The sequence below is a fragment of the Myxocyprinus asiaticus genome, chromosome 7, assembly GCF_019703515.2.
Source record: "Myxocyprinus asiaticus isolate MX2 ecotype Aquarium Trade chromosome 7, UBuf_Myxa_2, whole genome shotgun sequence".
Classification (NCBI taxonomy): domain Eukaryota; kingdom Metazoa; phylum Chordata; class Actinopteri; order Cypriniformes; family Catostomidae; genus Myxocyprinus; species Myxocyprinus asiaticus.
In genome coordinates, this window is record NC_059350.1 from 10,398,504 (window position 1) to 10,414,447 (window position 15,944).

The window sequence follows — 15,944 nt, forward strand, 5'->3', positions numbered from 1 at the left end:
TTCATGTTGGTCTGACAGAGTGACGAGTTGCTCAAAGTAACACTTGCGATACAACATCTTTAAAAAGACACGTACACACAAGCGGCTCTTTTATAGTGTTTTACGTCACTTGGACGGAATATTACATGTATACATACATATATATGTATATATATATATCAAAGAATACAGCTCCTGTCTGGATGCTGCTGCGAAGCGGAGAGACTTCTTTGCCGGAACACTAGAGGGGGTGCGTGAATCTTTCACTGTAGGCGCTGAGAGTCAGACGAAGAACGTCCTGATGCAGCTGCAGGGAATCCCATCCACTGATGGGTGTCCGTCGACGGCGAAGAGAGGGCTGATCCAGATGCGTAGTCAAGATGAGACGATGCCGGTCTTGCAGGAAGAAAATTCTGAAGAAATTATGGTTGAGGGCCCACTTATCTAGGGCAAATGCACACCTAAAGGGGCAATCAATCTTATGATTGCCAATCATAAGATTGGGGTTCAACCAGATCGTGGAAAAGGAATTTCCCATCAAGAGAACTGAATCGATAGGGAACCCCATTATAAAACCCATAGGAATGGCAAATTCTCTTCCGGGTTTCCTGACGTTTTTTTGTATTTTTTTTAAAAAAACATTTTTGACTGGTTTGTTCTAAGAGCGATTAGGAAAGGAATTTCTAAGAGCCAAAAAACTCCTCCCACTGCTCACAGCTCCCATCCCCCTCCATCACGCGAGCCTTCCCCATTAATATTTTTGTGGCTGTTGTATAATTAAAAAGTAAAAATTAGCAGACTGTCACCCATATCGACCATATCTACTACAGGCAACATACATTTGTCCTCACGTTAGAAGCTTGGTGCACTGTTATAAGAGCAACTGTAGAGCCATTTAGACCCCCTAATTGAGGACACGAAGACCATCGTTTGTGTACAGTCAAAACACATGTTGTAAACGTACAAAGTCAGTAAAAAAACATTTTCACTGTAAAATAGATATTTTGTCCATCATCTTCTGAAATTAAGTTGTCAAACCAGGCAATTTACTGATTCATCTCTAAGTTTAATATTTGTTTGGATTCGATCACAGTGTATAATGTATAAACTTAGAGATGAGAACACTTCGAAAAGAGTTGTGAACATTCGAAACCCAGTTGATATAACACTAGATGTGTTCGACTTCATGCAGCGCTGCGCAGACAGATCAGCGCTGGACTTGAAGCAGTACATGTCGGTTAGAAATTTTGTCTGACTTGAACCGTAGTAATGAGTTGTGAGAGTTTGTCATAGAAATATTATGTTTATTCATAATTTTTAAAAAAAATTATTACAAATACTTACTCCTTTATTGCTATTAAAATACAAAATATTCTTAAACAAACAACAGGCACTGTATTAAGCAGCACATAACCTTTTCAAATGAACAATGTTTCTGGTTATTTTATATAAAATTCAAACATCTGTCTATCTGAATTCCACTTCGTCTGCAATAAAGAAAGCAAACATCGCGCGATCTCCTGTGACTGGTGTGGGTTCAGCAGACGACGAGAGTTTCCGGCTTGACAGCTCTATTTTCAACTGCTCCCCCGACTGCAACCGGCAAATCTCGCCGATCGGCAAATCAAGCTGCAGTTCAAGTCGAAAACACCTACTGAGTCTGGTAGGAGGTGCTTATTTTTCGCCCCTCATGTTGTCCCGCGCAACACATGTCTCCTCCCCCTGTTGTTGTGCTGCTGGATAGAGGAAGAGAGCGCAAATCCCCAAGCGAACTACACTGTTGAAGTGCAGTCAGCCGCGCTCTCATTGTAGCCTACAGTCAGTCACCTTGTGCTGCCGTTTGTATGACTGTATCTGATTCCGTTGGGTGCTGACAATAAAGCCGTTGCCAATAGAACCCGCGACTGCTGATGCGCCGAGTTTAAAGGCATATTATAACAAGATATCCCCGTGATAACGAATTTTTTGGAGATACCGGCTGTTACGCGCATCGGACTGACCAAAACAATAGGTGAGTCTTCCGACTTTCTGCAAAACTAAATGTCGGTACCAATATTCCCGAGAACTTTTAAAATTCAGCGTTTCAAACGTATTTTATTTTCCTATACCTTGATTTGTTAAACTTGGACTACATTTCACATCTACAGTGTGTTTGATTTTAACAATCACTCAATTCAACTTAAATCAGATGAATTCGCCCCGGTTGTTTTTCTTGCAATACACGTGTATGCAGATTTCTTTGGATTTATTTATGTGACCGATTAAACTTATTTCAAATATCTTAGAATGATTTGTAAGTTTTATTTCCAAAAGAGACAACTGCAATGTTGTTTTTTTTTTTAACACATTAGACTAAGCTTTTAGGTAGTTGATAACAATTTTGCAAATAGTTGTCCAAAACATACACTGAACATACAGGCTAGTTTTTTCTCTCTCTTTTAAACACCTTATATCAGTCTAGCATAAAGTTAGTCTGATCCTGCCTAATTAAATATGGTTATGTGTCAACATAACTGCCCTCTTGCAGATTCACTTTGTCGCATTGTGTAAATGAATGGATGTATTTAAAAAAAAAAAAAAATGTTTAAGCTGAAGTGTGTAATTTCTGCGCCACTAGTGTTACCAAACGGAACTGCAAAATTATTGTTTTCAAACAGGTTTCCCCAATCACTCCCCTGCTGGTCAGATAAACAGAATGGCTGTGTCTCGTTTAGAAGGCTGTGTGCTAGGTAGGATGCATCCTTTGAAGGCTGCAGTATACCGAGCGTCCTCCTTTAAACAAATCTTGTTTAAAGGAGACGGCCTTCGTAGGACAAACGGAAACGGAACGTAACATGGTTGCTATGACAGCACGCCACTCTTTAATAAGTACGAGCGCTTCCAGTGAGAAGGTAACAAAGTCCCTTTAGAAGGGAATGTATGAGATACATTTTAGGAGAGTTATAAAGATGTAAAGAAAATAGAAAATAGATTTTACAGGTGTACTTTTAGTCTAATACTTTATTTTAATTGTATATTAATATAATAATACATATTATATACTCTGCACCCATCTACTGAGGTACTTCAACTTGGGAATTAACATTACTTGCGTTTGAACATCATATTTACGGGTAAATTGGTGTTATTTTTTTTTAGACATTTCCGTTGAAGCAAAGCATTGTGGGTTGTGAGTGCCCATGAAGGATACACCTCATGCATCCTCCGAATTCCTGCGAAAGAAGGTCGCATTCAGAGGCCGCATTCGAAGTGTCCTACTTGCTTTTATGAAACGAGACAGCCTCGATGATGTTTGCAGCTGAGAAATGCGACCTCCGGAGGACGCAGCCTTCGAAATGCGACCTCCGGAGGATGCAGCCTTCGAAATGAGACACAGTCAATGTTTATTATTTTTTATATTGTGTATCTTCGTTTCCTTTCCTTGCTTCCTTTCCTCACTTCCTAGCTCCTCCCTCTTAGGAAACGAGGAAAGGATGCAAGAAAATGAAACAAGGACGGAGGAATCAAAGCAAAATGTATTAGTAAAAATAAATGTCCTACAAACTTGCACGTCACTTCAAAGCATAGTTTCTGTGCAGCTTGATTACCTCAGCGCACTTGCCGTTATGTTGTTGAAACTTTATTAATTGATATTTTCATAATAAAACCTAATAATTTAAGATGCACTGTTAATGTTTGTGATAATTATGGTTTATTTAAACCGCAAAGGTGAAACATGAATTAAAACTGTAGTGTCAGCTGTGAAGTGGGAGGAGAATTAATGTGTGTGTCAGGTGCTTAGACCAAAATTTTCCACATAGGATGCTCCTGCGCTTCCTTGCTCAAGCGTACACAGGAAGCTTCCTCTGTTCTCCGTCCTCGCCTCCTCGCGGTGCATTTAGAGAATTGAGATATCCTTCATGATCGCGGACTTTGATCGGTTTCCAGGTCATGGGCTCAAGGACGAAGGAGGGAGGAATCGAGGATGCACAATTTAAGAAATGAAAAGCACCCAGATAGGCCTTCCCCGGACTCATTTCATTGGTTGAGACAGTGTTGCTATGTTGAACTGGTTGGGATGCTCAAACAAAGCAATGTTTGATAGCGCCACAGAACACAGTGCCTTGTGGGTTTGGAACAACAAAAAATGATGACTACATTTTCATTTTTGGGTGGATTATCTCTTTAATGAAAAAACACGTGTGGCACACGAAGAGTGTGATGAGAAACGCGAAGAGTTGGCTGCCGCCATGAGTATACAAACTTGTAGCTGCTAGCCTGCTCCTCAGAGGATTGTGCTAATTTTTCAATACCCTTAAAAGAAATAACATAAAACCAACAAAGATTGCAAAAAAAAAAAAAAAAACCTAACCAACAAAGTGTGCAAGGGGTATGCAGTGCTGCTGCGTAAGTTCAATGGGAGACGCAGTTTGAGTTTTCATCGCATCTGTACTTTGTGACAGTTGCAGAACTAATATAAATAAAGTTATTTCTACATTACGGTATTGAGTTTTTCCTGTGATATTGGACCTAAATAATAAGATGTTGAGAACTATTATAAACTAAACCATCATTAAATCTAATTTACATGAGGAAAGTGTTGCGTGCCTGTTACTTAAGGTTTTTTGTTTTTTTTCCCAATTTGGAATGCCCAATTCCCAATGTGCTTTTCAGTCCTCGTTGTCGCGTAGTGATTCGCCTCAGTCCGGGTGGCGGAATTCCAGTTGCCTCTGCGTATGAGACCATCAACCCGCGCATCTTATCACGTGGCTTGTTGAGGGTGTTGCCACGGAGACATAGCGTGTGTGGAGGCTTCATGCCATCCACTGCGGCAACCACGCTCAACTCACCACGCGCCCCACCAAGAACGAACCACATTATAGCAACCACGAGGAAGTTACCCCATGTGACTCTACACTCCCTAGCAACCGGGCCAATTTGGTTGCTTAGGAGACCTGGCTGGAGTCACTCAGCACACCCGGGATTCAAACTAATGAGCTCCAGGGGTGATAGCCAGCGCCTTTACCACTGAGCTACCCAGGACCCCCCGTTACTTAATGTTAATTTACATCAAGGAATCTTTTTTCAGTCAAAGTGTGAGTAGTTCAGTGCAGTATTTTATGTTGAGTCAAAAAGTCTTTAATGTAAAAGAATAAATTGGATTGCAGTGCAGTTTCAACATGTTTTTTTTTTTTAGTTTAGCATGTTCTATGTGGTTAAAATAGGCTGAGCGCCTCATCTTTCCACTCACTGCGGCTTCAGGGACGCAGCACCGGGCGGCTCACACGGCCAGTGTAAAGACTGTAACCTGCAGACACAGTTTATGTAAAACAACCCATACAAAAGCATAGCTCTGATCCTGGCATCCTCCATCGCTGTTGTTGATTTTGTTGTTTTTGCTATTGTATCGCGCATGCAAACAACATCAGAAGAAAAAATATTACCACTACATTATGCCATCATAGGGTATTCCCTTTGTAGATGCAGATGCAAGAGGGAAAAGTCTCTTCTGGAATCTAGGCTAGTTAGTTCCTCTAAAAAAAAATCCTACCTGAAAGTCCCTCTTGGGGAGTACCAGAACTCTGTTTGAACTCTTTTTTTTTCGTGCTACTGTTCCATATGTTGCATGCAAGTTCCATATATGAATTTGAAAGCCAGATAACATGCTGAAGGCACTTGTGGCATGTGCATCTACTCTCACTTAGCACTTTATTAGGAGCACTATGATCCTAGTAAAGTTCCCGACATGGTCTTCTGCTGTTGTAGCCCACCCGTCTCAAGGTTCAACGTGTTGTGCATTCTGAGATGCTATTATACACTACAGTTGTACAGAGTGGTTATCTGAGTTACCGTAGCCTTTCTGTCAGCTTGAACCAGTCTGGCCATTCTCTGTTGACCTCTCTCATCAACAAGGCGTTTCCATCTGCAGAATTGCCGCTCACTGGATGTTTTCGTTTTTGGCACCATTCTCTAGAGACTGTTGTGAGTGAAAATCCCAGGAGACAAGCAGTTACAGAAATACTCAAACCAGCCCATCTGGCACCAACAATCATGCCATGGTTGAGATCAAATTTTTTCCCCATTCTGATGGTTGATGTGAATATTAATTGAAGCTCCTGACCTGTATATGCATGATTTTATGCATTGCACTGCTGCCACATGATTGGCAGATTAGATAATTGCATGAATAAGTAGGTGTTCAGTGCAAAGTGAACGTATATAATGCATTGTTCAAGTTGAACATGTTGCACCATTGTCATAAATCTGCTTGAGGTTGTTGTGTCCCTTTGGGAACAGCTACATCACTGGGCTGAGCTGCTCTGTGGACAAGAGAACATCGATATTGAACACCAGATGTTTGAAGAAAAGTAGAATGGTCTGATGAGTCCTGGTTCTAGTGATTGAAGTTGACAGAAGTGGATGTGGGAAGTTTATGTGGCAAACTCAACAAAGCATTGGATCTATGGCCTTGTTCCAAATGTCATCCTAAGCCCTTGTGGTCATCTTCCTAGTCCACACTTTGGCAGTGTATTGCCCCATAGACTGTCGGGTAGAAGTCTGCAGTGGAGCTCGCATCAGTGTCTGCTCTGTCATAGTGCATATCAAGGGTCCATAGCAGCTGAAAAGGGATGCTTGGGAGCACCCTTCTGAAACATAAAATGACAAGTGAGACGATCACGTGAACTTAACAGACACATGTATACGGTGGCCATCGCAAGTCCTCAAGACTGCAAGTCCACATCAAGTGCCTGTCTTGGCCTATCTTGTCAGATTTTAACAGATCAGACCAGTGTAAGCACTGTGCTGATTTGAAGATGTGTCCATTTAGGAAACATTAGGACAATCTTTTTTAAACATCTGAAACCTTTGGTGTCCATCTATTACCTGAATGGGCTGTTTCAAATGAACAAGTGTTAGGCTTAGGTACTCTTGCCCAGAACTCCAGGCCTGGTTGAAGGTGCATTCATCTGAGTTCAGAGTCCTGAAATTGCCCCCTTGTTTGGCAAACATGAGCCCTGTGGAGCAACTTTGGAGCAGTCAAGTTGAGCTGTTAATTCACCACCAGAGAATAGGATAGAGTTAGACAGCTATTCACAACTCTTTGCAAGCAATCTTCTGACCTCTTGTGGACAGTGATTAACTTCTGGACAGTCAGAAACTGTCACTGGCTGGTACAATAACGTCACATGCACATAAGTCGAGTGAAAAGGTTGATTAGAAGATGGAGTTCATTGTTAGTCGTTAAATGAAAAATTTTCTTTGCAATATAACCAATTTGAGATCTCGCAAAGTTTCACTTGTTTACTCTCCACTATTTTGTCAATGCCAGTGTAAGTGGGTAATGGTGGATCGGTTTGAGCCACAGAATCTGATGACCATACAAAGAACGACTGGTACAACACAGTGACTCTGTTTACATGCACTTGAAGGTGCTGTAAGTGATTTTTTTTATTAAATGACATGCATGGCCCTATTACCTGTCAGAAATCGTTCTGGGTCGGAGGGCAAAACACATTGGGGGAAACTCTCCTCTCCCTGTGCTCTAATACAATGGTGTACAAGTGTGTCCGTGTGTGTGCGCACATCTTTGGACTGTGGAATTTTTGAAAGAGGAGACATGGCTAATTCAATGGCTAAGGCTGGTGGAAGTTCCAGAATGGCTAAAAGCACTTACGACACCTTTAAGAAAATGTCTTATTCCAGGATATTTGCTGAGCGGCGGTCTTAAACGTCATGTAAATGAGAACTCCTTTCCTTAACTAGTTCAAGGGATTAAGAGAAAGGTTTAACACACCTAGGTCTTTGCCGGAGAACGGTGTTATGTAAACAGGGAAATTCACAGGGAAATGATGTTGCTGTGGAGAAAGCTGCTTACTGACCAAGCCCCATGTATATGGGAGTAAAGAGTTCGGCCATCAAACAATGAATTTAAAAGCAAAGACTTTCATGTCTTAAGCAGCTTTCTCACAATAAATGGCTTTCTGGTGTCCATGTGAACAAGATCATTGTTTAAGTGAACTGATGTGACTGCATTATAGACACACCATGAGTGAGACTTACAACAGCATTAATAACATATTGTTTCATAAGCGTACTTGACTAGCCTCGTTCTAAGCAGGTTCAACCCTTGTTGCACAAAGCACCGATGAATATGAATGAGAAAAAATAAGTAAAAGATCACAATAAATCCCAGTTTTAAGTAAGGTTAGGGTTTAGATTAGGGTTTAAGGTTGGGGTAGGGTTAGGTTTAGGATTAGGAATAAGGTTAACAGTGTAACTACAGATGTAATTAAATGCAGGTACTTTAAATGCAAGTACAGTACAACAACACATATGTACATAAAAAGTACATTGTATCAAATGCTTAAGTACATAGTTATTAAAGACAGCTAATATAAAGTGAGTCCAGTGCACTCTGCTGGTATTTATAGATTTCACGCACATACACACACACACTGGTTTTATAAGCTTCCGAGGTTCTCGTACCGCTTCGCATTTTCTTTCCACCATGCATTCCCAACCATTGGTATGCATGACTCTAACAAAAAACAAATACCAATAGAGTACAGTTCAATAAGAATCTAAATATTGCAAGTGTTGCCACACCTGGCTGCTTGAAAGCACACACCAGCAACGCCATAATCTCTCAACTGAGCTCCTTGCTCAACCAACACCTCAACAAAATAGATCCACAGCGCCCCCACCCCCAGTGGACTCAATTGTAACTGCAAGTTTCTGTGAGAGATTCCGAGGGAAAATACAGTATAATTCAGCTTATTAATTTCTGTAAAATGTGCAAAGGACAGTCAATTTGCGATATTTGAGTAGTGCCTTTAATAGTCGACTAGCTAGTACAGAATGAGTCCTCAATTAATCGATTACTCATGCACATCCCTAGTTTTAAAATGCAATACACTTAAACATAAAGGATCACAATGTTACTATGACCCAGATATCAATATTGTATCGCCAGGTCCCTGATAATTTCCACTCCTACTGTCTACTTGTTCCACAGCTTTAATAATTGCTTCATTTATATTTAATTTTTCTTTCACTTGTTTGGAACGTAGGTCTGCTCATAGTCTGTTTTTAGGATACATAATCTTATATGTTATCTTATACGCTCCACCCCTTAAGATCTCTTAAATGGTATAGCCTGTTCTGTCAGTAATTTTCCACTTGCTCATTGACATTCACTGTGCTCATAAGGGGGGAGGGGAAAGACTGTGCTTGTCAGTGAATCGCAGGGTAGCTGTGCTGCCGTGCAATGCATTTTCTAGGTATGTTTTCACCTTTATGTTGTGTGTGACAATTGTTGACAAATAGTTTCTTAACAGACATCTGGTCTGAGTGTACTTTAAAAGGCAAGAACAGATGCAGGCTGTGCTTTGGCACTACATTTAACTCTGAGTACACGGTTCAGTTCGCCCTTTGCTTTTAAGCTATTTTAATGAATGATGGTATAGTACAATTTCTGGATGTGCTTTACTTTTCATTAAAAAAAACAACAACAACAGGGAAATATATCGAAATAGAGTAATTTCTTCCTGTTTGTCCAGAGGTGGATATCAAATAAATAGTGCAATTATTTGAAAACATAGACTTTCCAAGGAAAATGTACCGCTTTTGAAATGCTTTGAAATATTCCCATCAAAAGAAACGCTTGATAAAAAAATGGAAAAAGGAATGGAAGGGGAAAGAGAGATTCTCATATCCTGAGTGAAAAAAATAGAGCAGAACTGGCTGAAACCGGTTGTGGCAGCACAGCTTTACTTCCTGATTGAATTGCGGCACTGTGAACAACAACAACTAAGATTTAGGTCGCTAGTTATTAGTGCTGCATGGATAATGCATTATAATTTACTTGGAATATTCATTGATTATACACATTTTTTAGAAGTGTCTAATACTCTGCCTTATTAACATAAATTATGAAGGTTAGTTTGAGAGGTTTTAGTTGGCAGAATATATTCCATAACATTTAATGAGAAAATGAACTCACAGCTGCATCCCCAATAAAATAAATGATTTTTGAATTACTGAATGTAAAATGGTAAAAAACAAGTTGCAATTATTCAGTCTGATTACCGTCTATAACAGTCTCTAGGTAATGGACGGAAGTTAATTTTATATGTATAATTTTTGGTCAGCATTCAGTAGCCTTTATTGAATACTTCGATTCATGTAGAGATTTAAAATAGCCATGGATGACTCCAGTATACCACGAGTCTCTGAAAACCTTCTAGCTGTCTGTGCTCTTGGTATTCTCCGTCAGGGCTGTAATATGAAGAAGGCACCATCTACTTAGTATTCTAAATATACTATATTTTGTATTGTCATTTCAAATAAATATTTATAAGGTAAAAAATGTACATGATTATTGTGGTATATTTGATCCAGAATGTCATGAACATAAAGCTCATCCAACAATAATTTACTCTCCGCCATGATGTTCCAACCCTTTATTTTCATTCTCCCATGAAACACGTAAGTAGATGTTAAGGAGAATGTCCATGCTTCTCCTCTCCGTACAATGAAAGTGGATGGTGATTTTTACTGCAAGCTCCAAAAAGGACCAAAAAAACAAAACAAAAAAAAACAAAACATAAAAGTATCATAAAAGTCCATAAGATTTGGGCCTTTCTTGTATTTTCCTTTCCGAAGCTTGGAAGAAAAAACAATCATTCACTTGTTGTATGTAAAGACATTCTGCCCAACATCTTTTTCTTTAATACTACATGAAAAATACATAAAGCATTGTCTGTTATTTCGATAGGGCAATGGAATTCGCCTTTTTGTTACCCTTACAATAATGGCTTCGTGAACAAATGTGGTTAGACGACACCTTCCAGTGGTTAGACAACGCCTAAAATCCCCCACACAGCATATGGTATGGTCCCATTGTTGCCACCCCTCCCCCATGCTCATTTTCTATATAGTGTGTTGCTTCATGATTGGCTCATCTGGTAGCTCAGAAACTAGTAAAAAGACTTATGAACTTAAAGGACTTATATGAAAACAGCACTGTTAGTAGTCGTGTATTGGTCGCATTGAATAAAAATCAGATTATCAACAGCATTTAGTTTAAATTTAAGAAGATACAGCTTTTCATTGTTATAATGATCAACATAATTTTGGCAAAATGGTTTTACAATACTGTACCGTTTCACTGTTTGCATTAAAAATATTTTACATAGGCCTATTTTTTATTTACTTCAGAGTCTTTTTCTGGGGCTCTCCTTTGTCAGTGGTGTGGACACCCCCTATGTGTAATCACACAGTGGTGCAGTCCTTCCTAGTCAGTAATTTTCCACTTCATCTCTTTTTCCTGAGGGGGTGCTGATTACTATTCCAGTACTAAACCAACTAGCACAGGGTTTCAACATGAAACAAGATATGTTGTTTAAAATGGGAATACTGTATATTATTACATTCTTTTGTGGGTATTCTGACTGTTTGTTTACTGTTGTTGGCCTGATTAAGCTTTGGATTGCTATACATTTTCCATTGTGCATTTGAACAGGAAAAATCCTAACATATTGTATTTGTCGCTTGGTAAAGTCCAAGCATTGTAACCTCAACCTGTGTATTTTCCTTCCATGCCTGTTAATTAACAATATTCTTTTGCTTTGCATAGTAATTTTTATAATATTCTTTACACATTTCACATTTCGTCATGTTTCACGTCACATTTTTAAAATATGTATTTTCTCATAAAATCTCAGTGAGAATCACAACTGTCATTTTATCATTTGCTCATTTGGTGTTACTCAAAATAGACAAGGATTCCATCAGCCCTCACAAATTTCAACGAATTATGAAATGCCAAGTTTGCATCAATACCTTTTGGTCTTCTACAGTGTTGATTTTTAACTAAATTCAGGACTCAGTGACAAGGATTCTTTTAGCTGGTGTGGTGTGGCATATTTTATTAGCAACATATTTTTTTAAATATATGTTAGAAGCAAAATATAGTTAACATTATTATCATCTTACGGAGTTGGAAGTGTTTTGTGGACCAAATGATGGTTTTTTTGCCACTCGTTTAGCCATAGCTTAGAGGCTATATGATGTTATGAGCTTCAAGGGCCTCATTACAGTAATTGTTGGTACCTGACTGACTTGGCGTCTTTTGCTGAAAACCCACAGCGTTCAGTGCAACATATCTTTGAAGCTCCAATTGGAACTAAGTGAGGAAATGATGCTTGCTCATCTGTGCTTTTGCTCGCTAACCTGTAAAGCCCTGTTCAAACTGCCAGCGACATTGTCGTTTGATGTCGCTAGTCCTTGCACTGTATGTCACTAGTGGGCATTCCTACTGCTGTCGCTCTAACATTATTGGTGGTCGGCACAACTGGCAGTAACTTCTGAAATTCTGATCATAGATGGCATGTACTGCTGGTAAAAATATACCATTCTAATTTGACAAGAATCAGTTCTCTTACCTCTAAAAATTTACATTCTGCACGGTAGAGTGTTTTAATATAACCTGCAGCAGTGCTCAGTACATCGTATCATCTACAGGATTACCGATCTATCAAAGTATGAATCATGCTGGCGGTGTGAATGGTGCTTAAGGGGGTGCGCACTTGATATTCTCTGCTCTACATGCACAAATTGTGGTGCCAAATTGACAGCATGATCTTTGGCACGATAGGGTAAGTTCCAGATCCATCAACTGTCCAAAATCGATCTCAAACTGGCTTAGGGCCATTGGGCCATCCTTATGATACTTACCTGAAATTTCATGTGACAACAATACAATGTTGTGGTGACTTAGAAGTTTTCTTGTTTTTACTGCATAGTTACCTGTTGCATACAAAAAACAATGAGGAGTCCTTCCTGATATCTGATGGTTCATATTGTTCCATTATTCAAGTTTTATTTTCATTTTAATGCATGGAGGCAAAAAATGGTATTTAGAAAAGCAGCATACACATAACAGTCCATAAGTTCACTGAAGTGAAGTATGTCCTTCCTGCGCCAGTTGTGGCACCAAATGGAATTGCAAAAATAATATAACAAAACTGGTAACCAAACACTCTTATCACCTCTTCTGCCCTGACACCTACATACCTGTTTGAACGAACAGGTAGTCCCGACCCAAATCCACGCCATTGGTTCATTCAATGCTGACATGTCGGGACTCAAACAAACAGTAATGTTTCGATTGCACTATATAGCCACCTGCGATTTGCTTGCAGTGGTTTCTGCATATTAAGATGGGATATGAGAAGGTACTTTAAAATAAAAAAATACCCTTTGCCGAAACAAGGCCAATTTTAAGCTGCAAATTACATCCAGAGAAACACTTGATGTATACTCCAGTCAAATTTGTGATCGAGCATACTGTATGTGCTTGTGCATTCAGAGGAGGCAATGAGATTTTGTGTTCTCCCTTTTGCAGTTTTGGTCTTGTGTAAACGTGTGCTGTTGCCAATTCATCTGGTGGTCGTTGTGACTCCAAGAGGGAGATGGAATGTCAATATCAGGATTGGACTCATCAATTGGTGCCAAATTTCTTAATCCAGAAAAACCTACCCAGTTAATTAATGAGAAACTCTAGTTGGCAGACCTGAGGTGGTACCCTTTGTTCAGAAATAATATTCCTATGTCTGTAGAAAGTCGTAGACTCAAGTACCCATCAAATCACTGATGACATAGGCTATGTGACAAGGTTCATGATCTATATCATGAGAATGATGTTTAACATCTACACCTTTTCTTTTGAGTGCAGTTTTTAGTATGCAGTTTAATCGCATGCATTTTATTTTTGAAATTTGGGGATTCTGTGCTGCCATTTTGGCTTTAGACCTGGAAACCATAATTTAAAGTTTTTTTCATTTAAAGTTTATTTTCTCTTTGTTGTTGCTTGTTGCATACTTGCCTAGCTAGGCAATTTCTTGCTAGCGGAGAGGTTCTTTTCTTGCGCATTCTGTCCTTTGAGAGCTAAGATATCAGATTTAGTTTTTCTTTGCACACTTGCTGTTTGCATGCTTGGTCCTACCACCGATTTTCAAAATCTCTTTACTACTGCAGTCTGGGGCACAGGTGTTGGTTGAAGCGAAGAATGTAGCACCATGCATTTTACAAAAGTATTTGTTGCTAGTACAGTGACATTACCACTTAGTATTTGTTTCTTAAAATCTAGAAACTGTATGTTTCATATGTAGCTTAACCTTTCTCACATGGCCCACTTTATATGTTGTACTGTTCAGTGAGCCTTATGAACTATATCCAACATTAAAAATAAGCAGAACTAATCTACAAAAATAAATTAATTAGAAAATTTCTTGAAGCGATCAGTCACCATATTTAGTAGGGGTGTAATGGTTCAAATTTCTCACGGTTCGGTTTGTATCACAGATTTAGGGTCACAGTTTCAGTACGGTTCGGTATTTGTTATGTTCAGGCAAAAAAAAAAATATTACTGCCAAATCCAAAGGAAAAATATTCTATTTGGTAACACACACTTCAAGAAATTTGTCATCACTACAAATCACCATGGTTTTTTACAACAAAAAAAATGTGTTTCTCTTATTACTAACTCAACATTTTAACTTAATACCTGCATTATTACACTACATGCATCAACATAAAGTGCATTTCATAACTCAACTCAACGTATATTTAACATTCAGAATCTGTACATCACTAAAGAAGAAATAAACTTGGTATTAAAATGAATCCGAGAATGGATGTCGTTAAGTGATTCGAGTATTTTAATTACATGCGGAAATCCCACATCTTCATCAACGGAGTAAGGGCAACATAACTTTAGCTATGAACACCCCAAGTGCTTTAGTTATTGTTTCATGTCTGTCTAGCACTGAGTGCCTGCTTAAAGACGGAAGGAAGTGTGTCTGTGTGCAGTTTCGGGCTCACCTGCGGCTCTGTGCGCACTGCGCGTTATATATCCTCAGGTGATGTCAGTGTAAATAGCTAATCAAATATCGATGTATTACCAGTATACGACACTCGCATCGAGGAATGTCTGCAAACAGTGCCTGTTTTGTAAAAGTATTTTGGAGTGTGTCCATCTACAGAGCCATAAAGGTGCATTAGCTGAGGTTACAACTGCGCAAGTCTATTTAACGCTTTATTCTTTTCGCCAAACTGTTTGATCCAAATGCGTTATTAAACTTGAGATGAACCTCGGAACAAATGCTTACCGAACTGTGGTTGGCGAACCGTAAGGTTCATTTTTATTTATTTTTTTTTTATCAAAAACCGTTAGACCCCTAATATTTAGTTTTTCCACATAATTTTAGTATGGCATGCTAATATGACATTTGATTGTTGTTGAAGCCCTAGAAAAAGTATCTTACTATAATGGAAGGCAATTTGACATAAAACTTGAGAAAAGGATTTTCCCCATATTAAAAGGAGCACTTTCCACAACAACAGCATATTTTCCTCTCATGTTTCCTCATCATACCACATTGACTTTACGCATTAAACACATGATCTGTTACACACAAACTGACTTTTTATGTCATATCATTAATTTCTGTTGGCTGAAACTACAAGAGAAGGTAAGGAAATTGAAAGCTCTTCTCTACTATCCTCGATCAATGAAAACTGGCTGGATTTTTATGCTGTTTTTTGTGCCTGACTTCCTCTACCGATACAAGTTGGAGTGTCTCCACCTCACAGTTCTTATAATGGTATGAACTGTACTCTCCAGTCATTTTCCATCATCTGCTCTGCTGTGTTGCTTGGTAGCAAGAGGGTGGAGCTACACTGCAGTGTGACTGTGCACCAGCACTAATTTCAGCTAATTTATATTGTGAGACTAACTATGCTATTTTAAAATAGTTATCAGTTTCAGTTATGTTTCAGAGGATGCCTACTTTAAAGTTAACGCTTTAAAGAGAAAAATAATACATTAATAATTTAATTTGAATTGAAAGAAAACAATCTTGCCTATCTCTTGCTGTTATATGTAATTATTAACGTAGTACTGCTCATTTTTATTGCCAAGA

At 38.9% G+C, this 15,944-nt stretch overlaps 1 protein-coding gene across 1 annotated transcript in view; it reads left to right on the forward strand.

The window, feature by feature from the left end:
• Nucleotides 1-1,727: 1,727 nt before the first annotated feature.
• atf7ip (activating transcription factor 7 interacting protein) overlaps nt 1,728-15,944 on the forward strand; it is a 63,778-nt gene continuing 49,561 nt past the window's right edge. The window contains exon 1 of the mRNA XM_051702430.1: nt 1,728-1,990. The gene's annotated coding sequence lies outside the window, so the exon portion shown is untranslated. The remainder of the gene's footprint in view (nt 1,991-15,944) is intronic.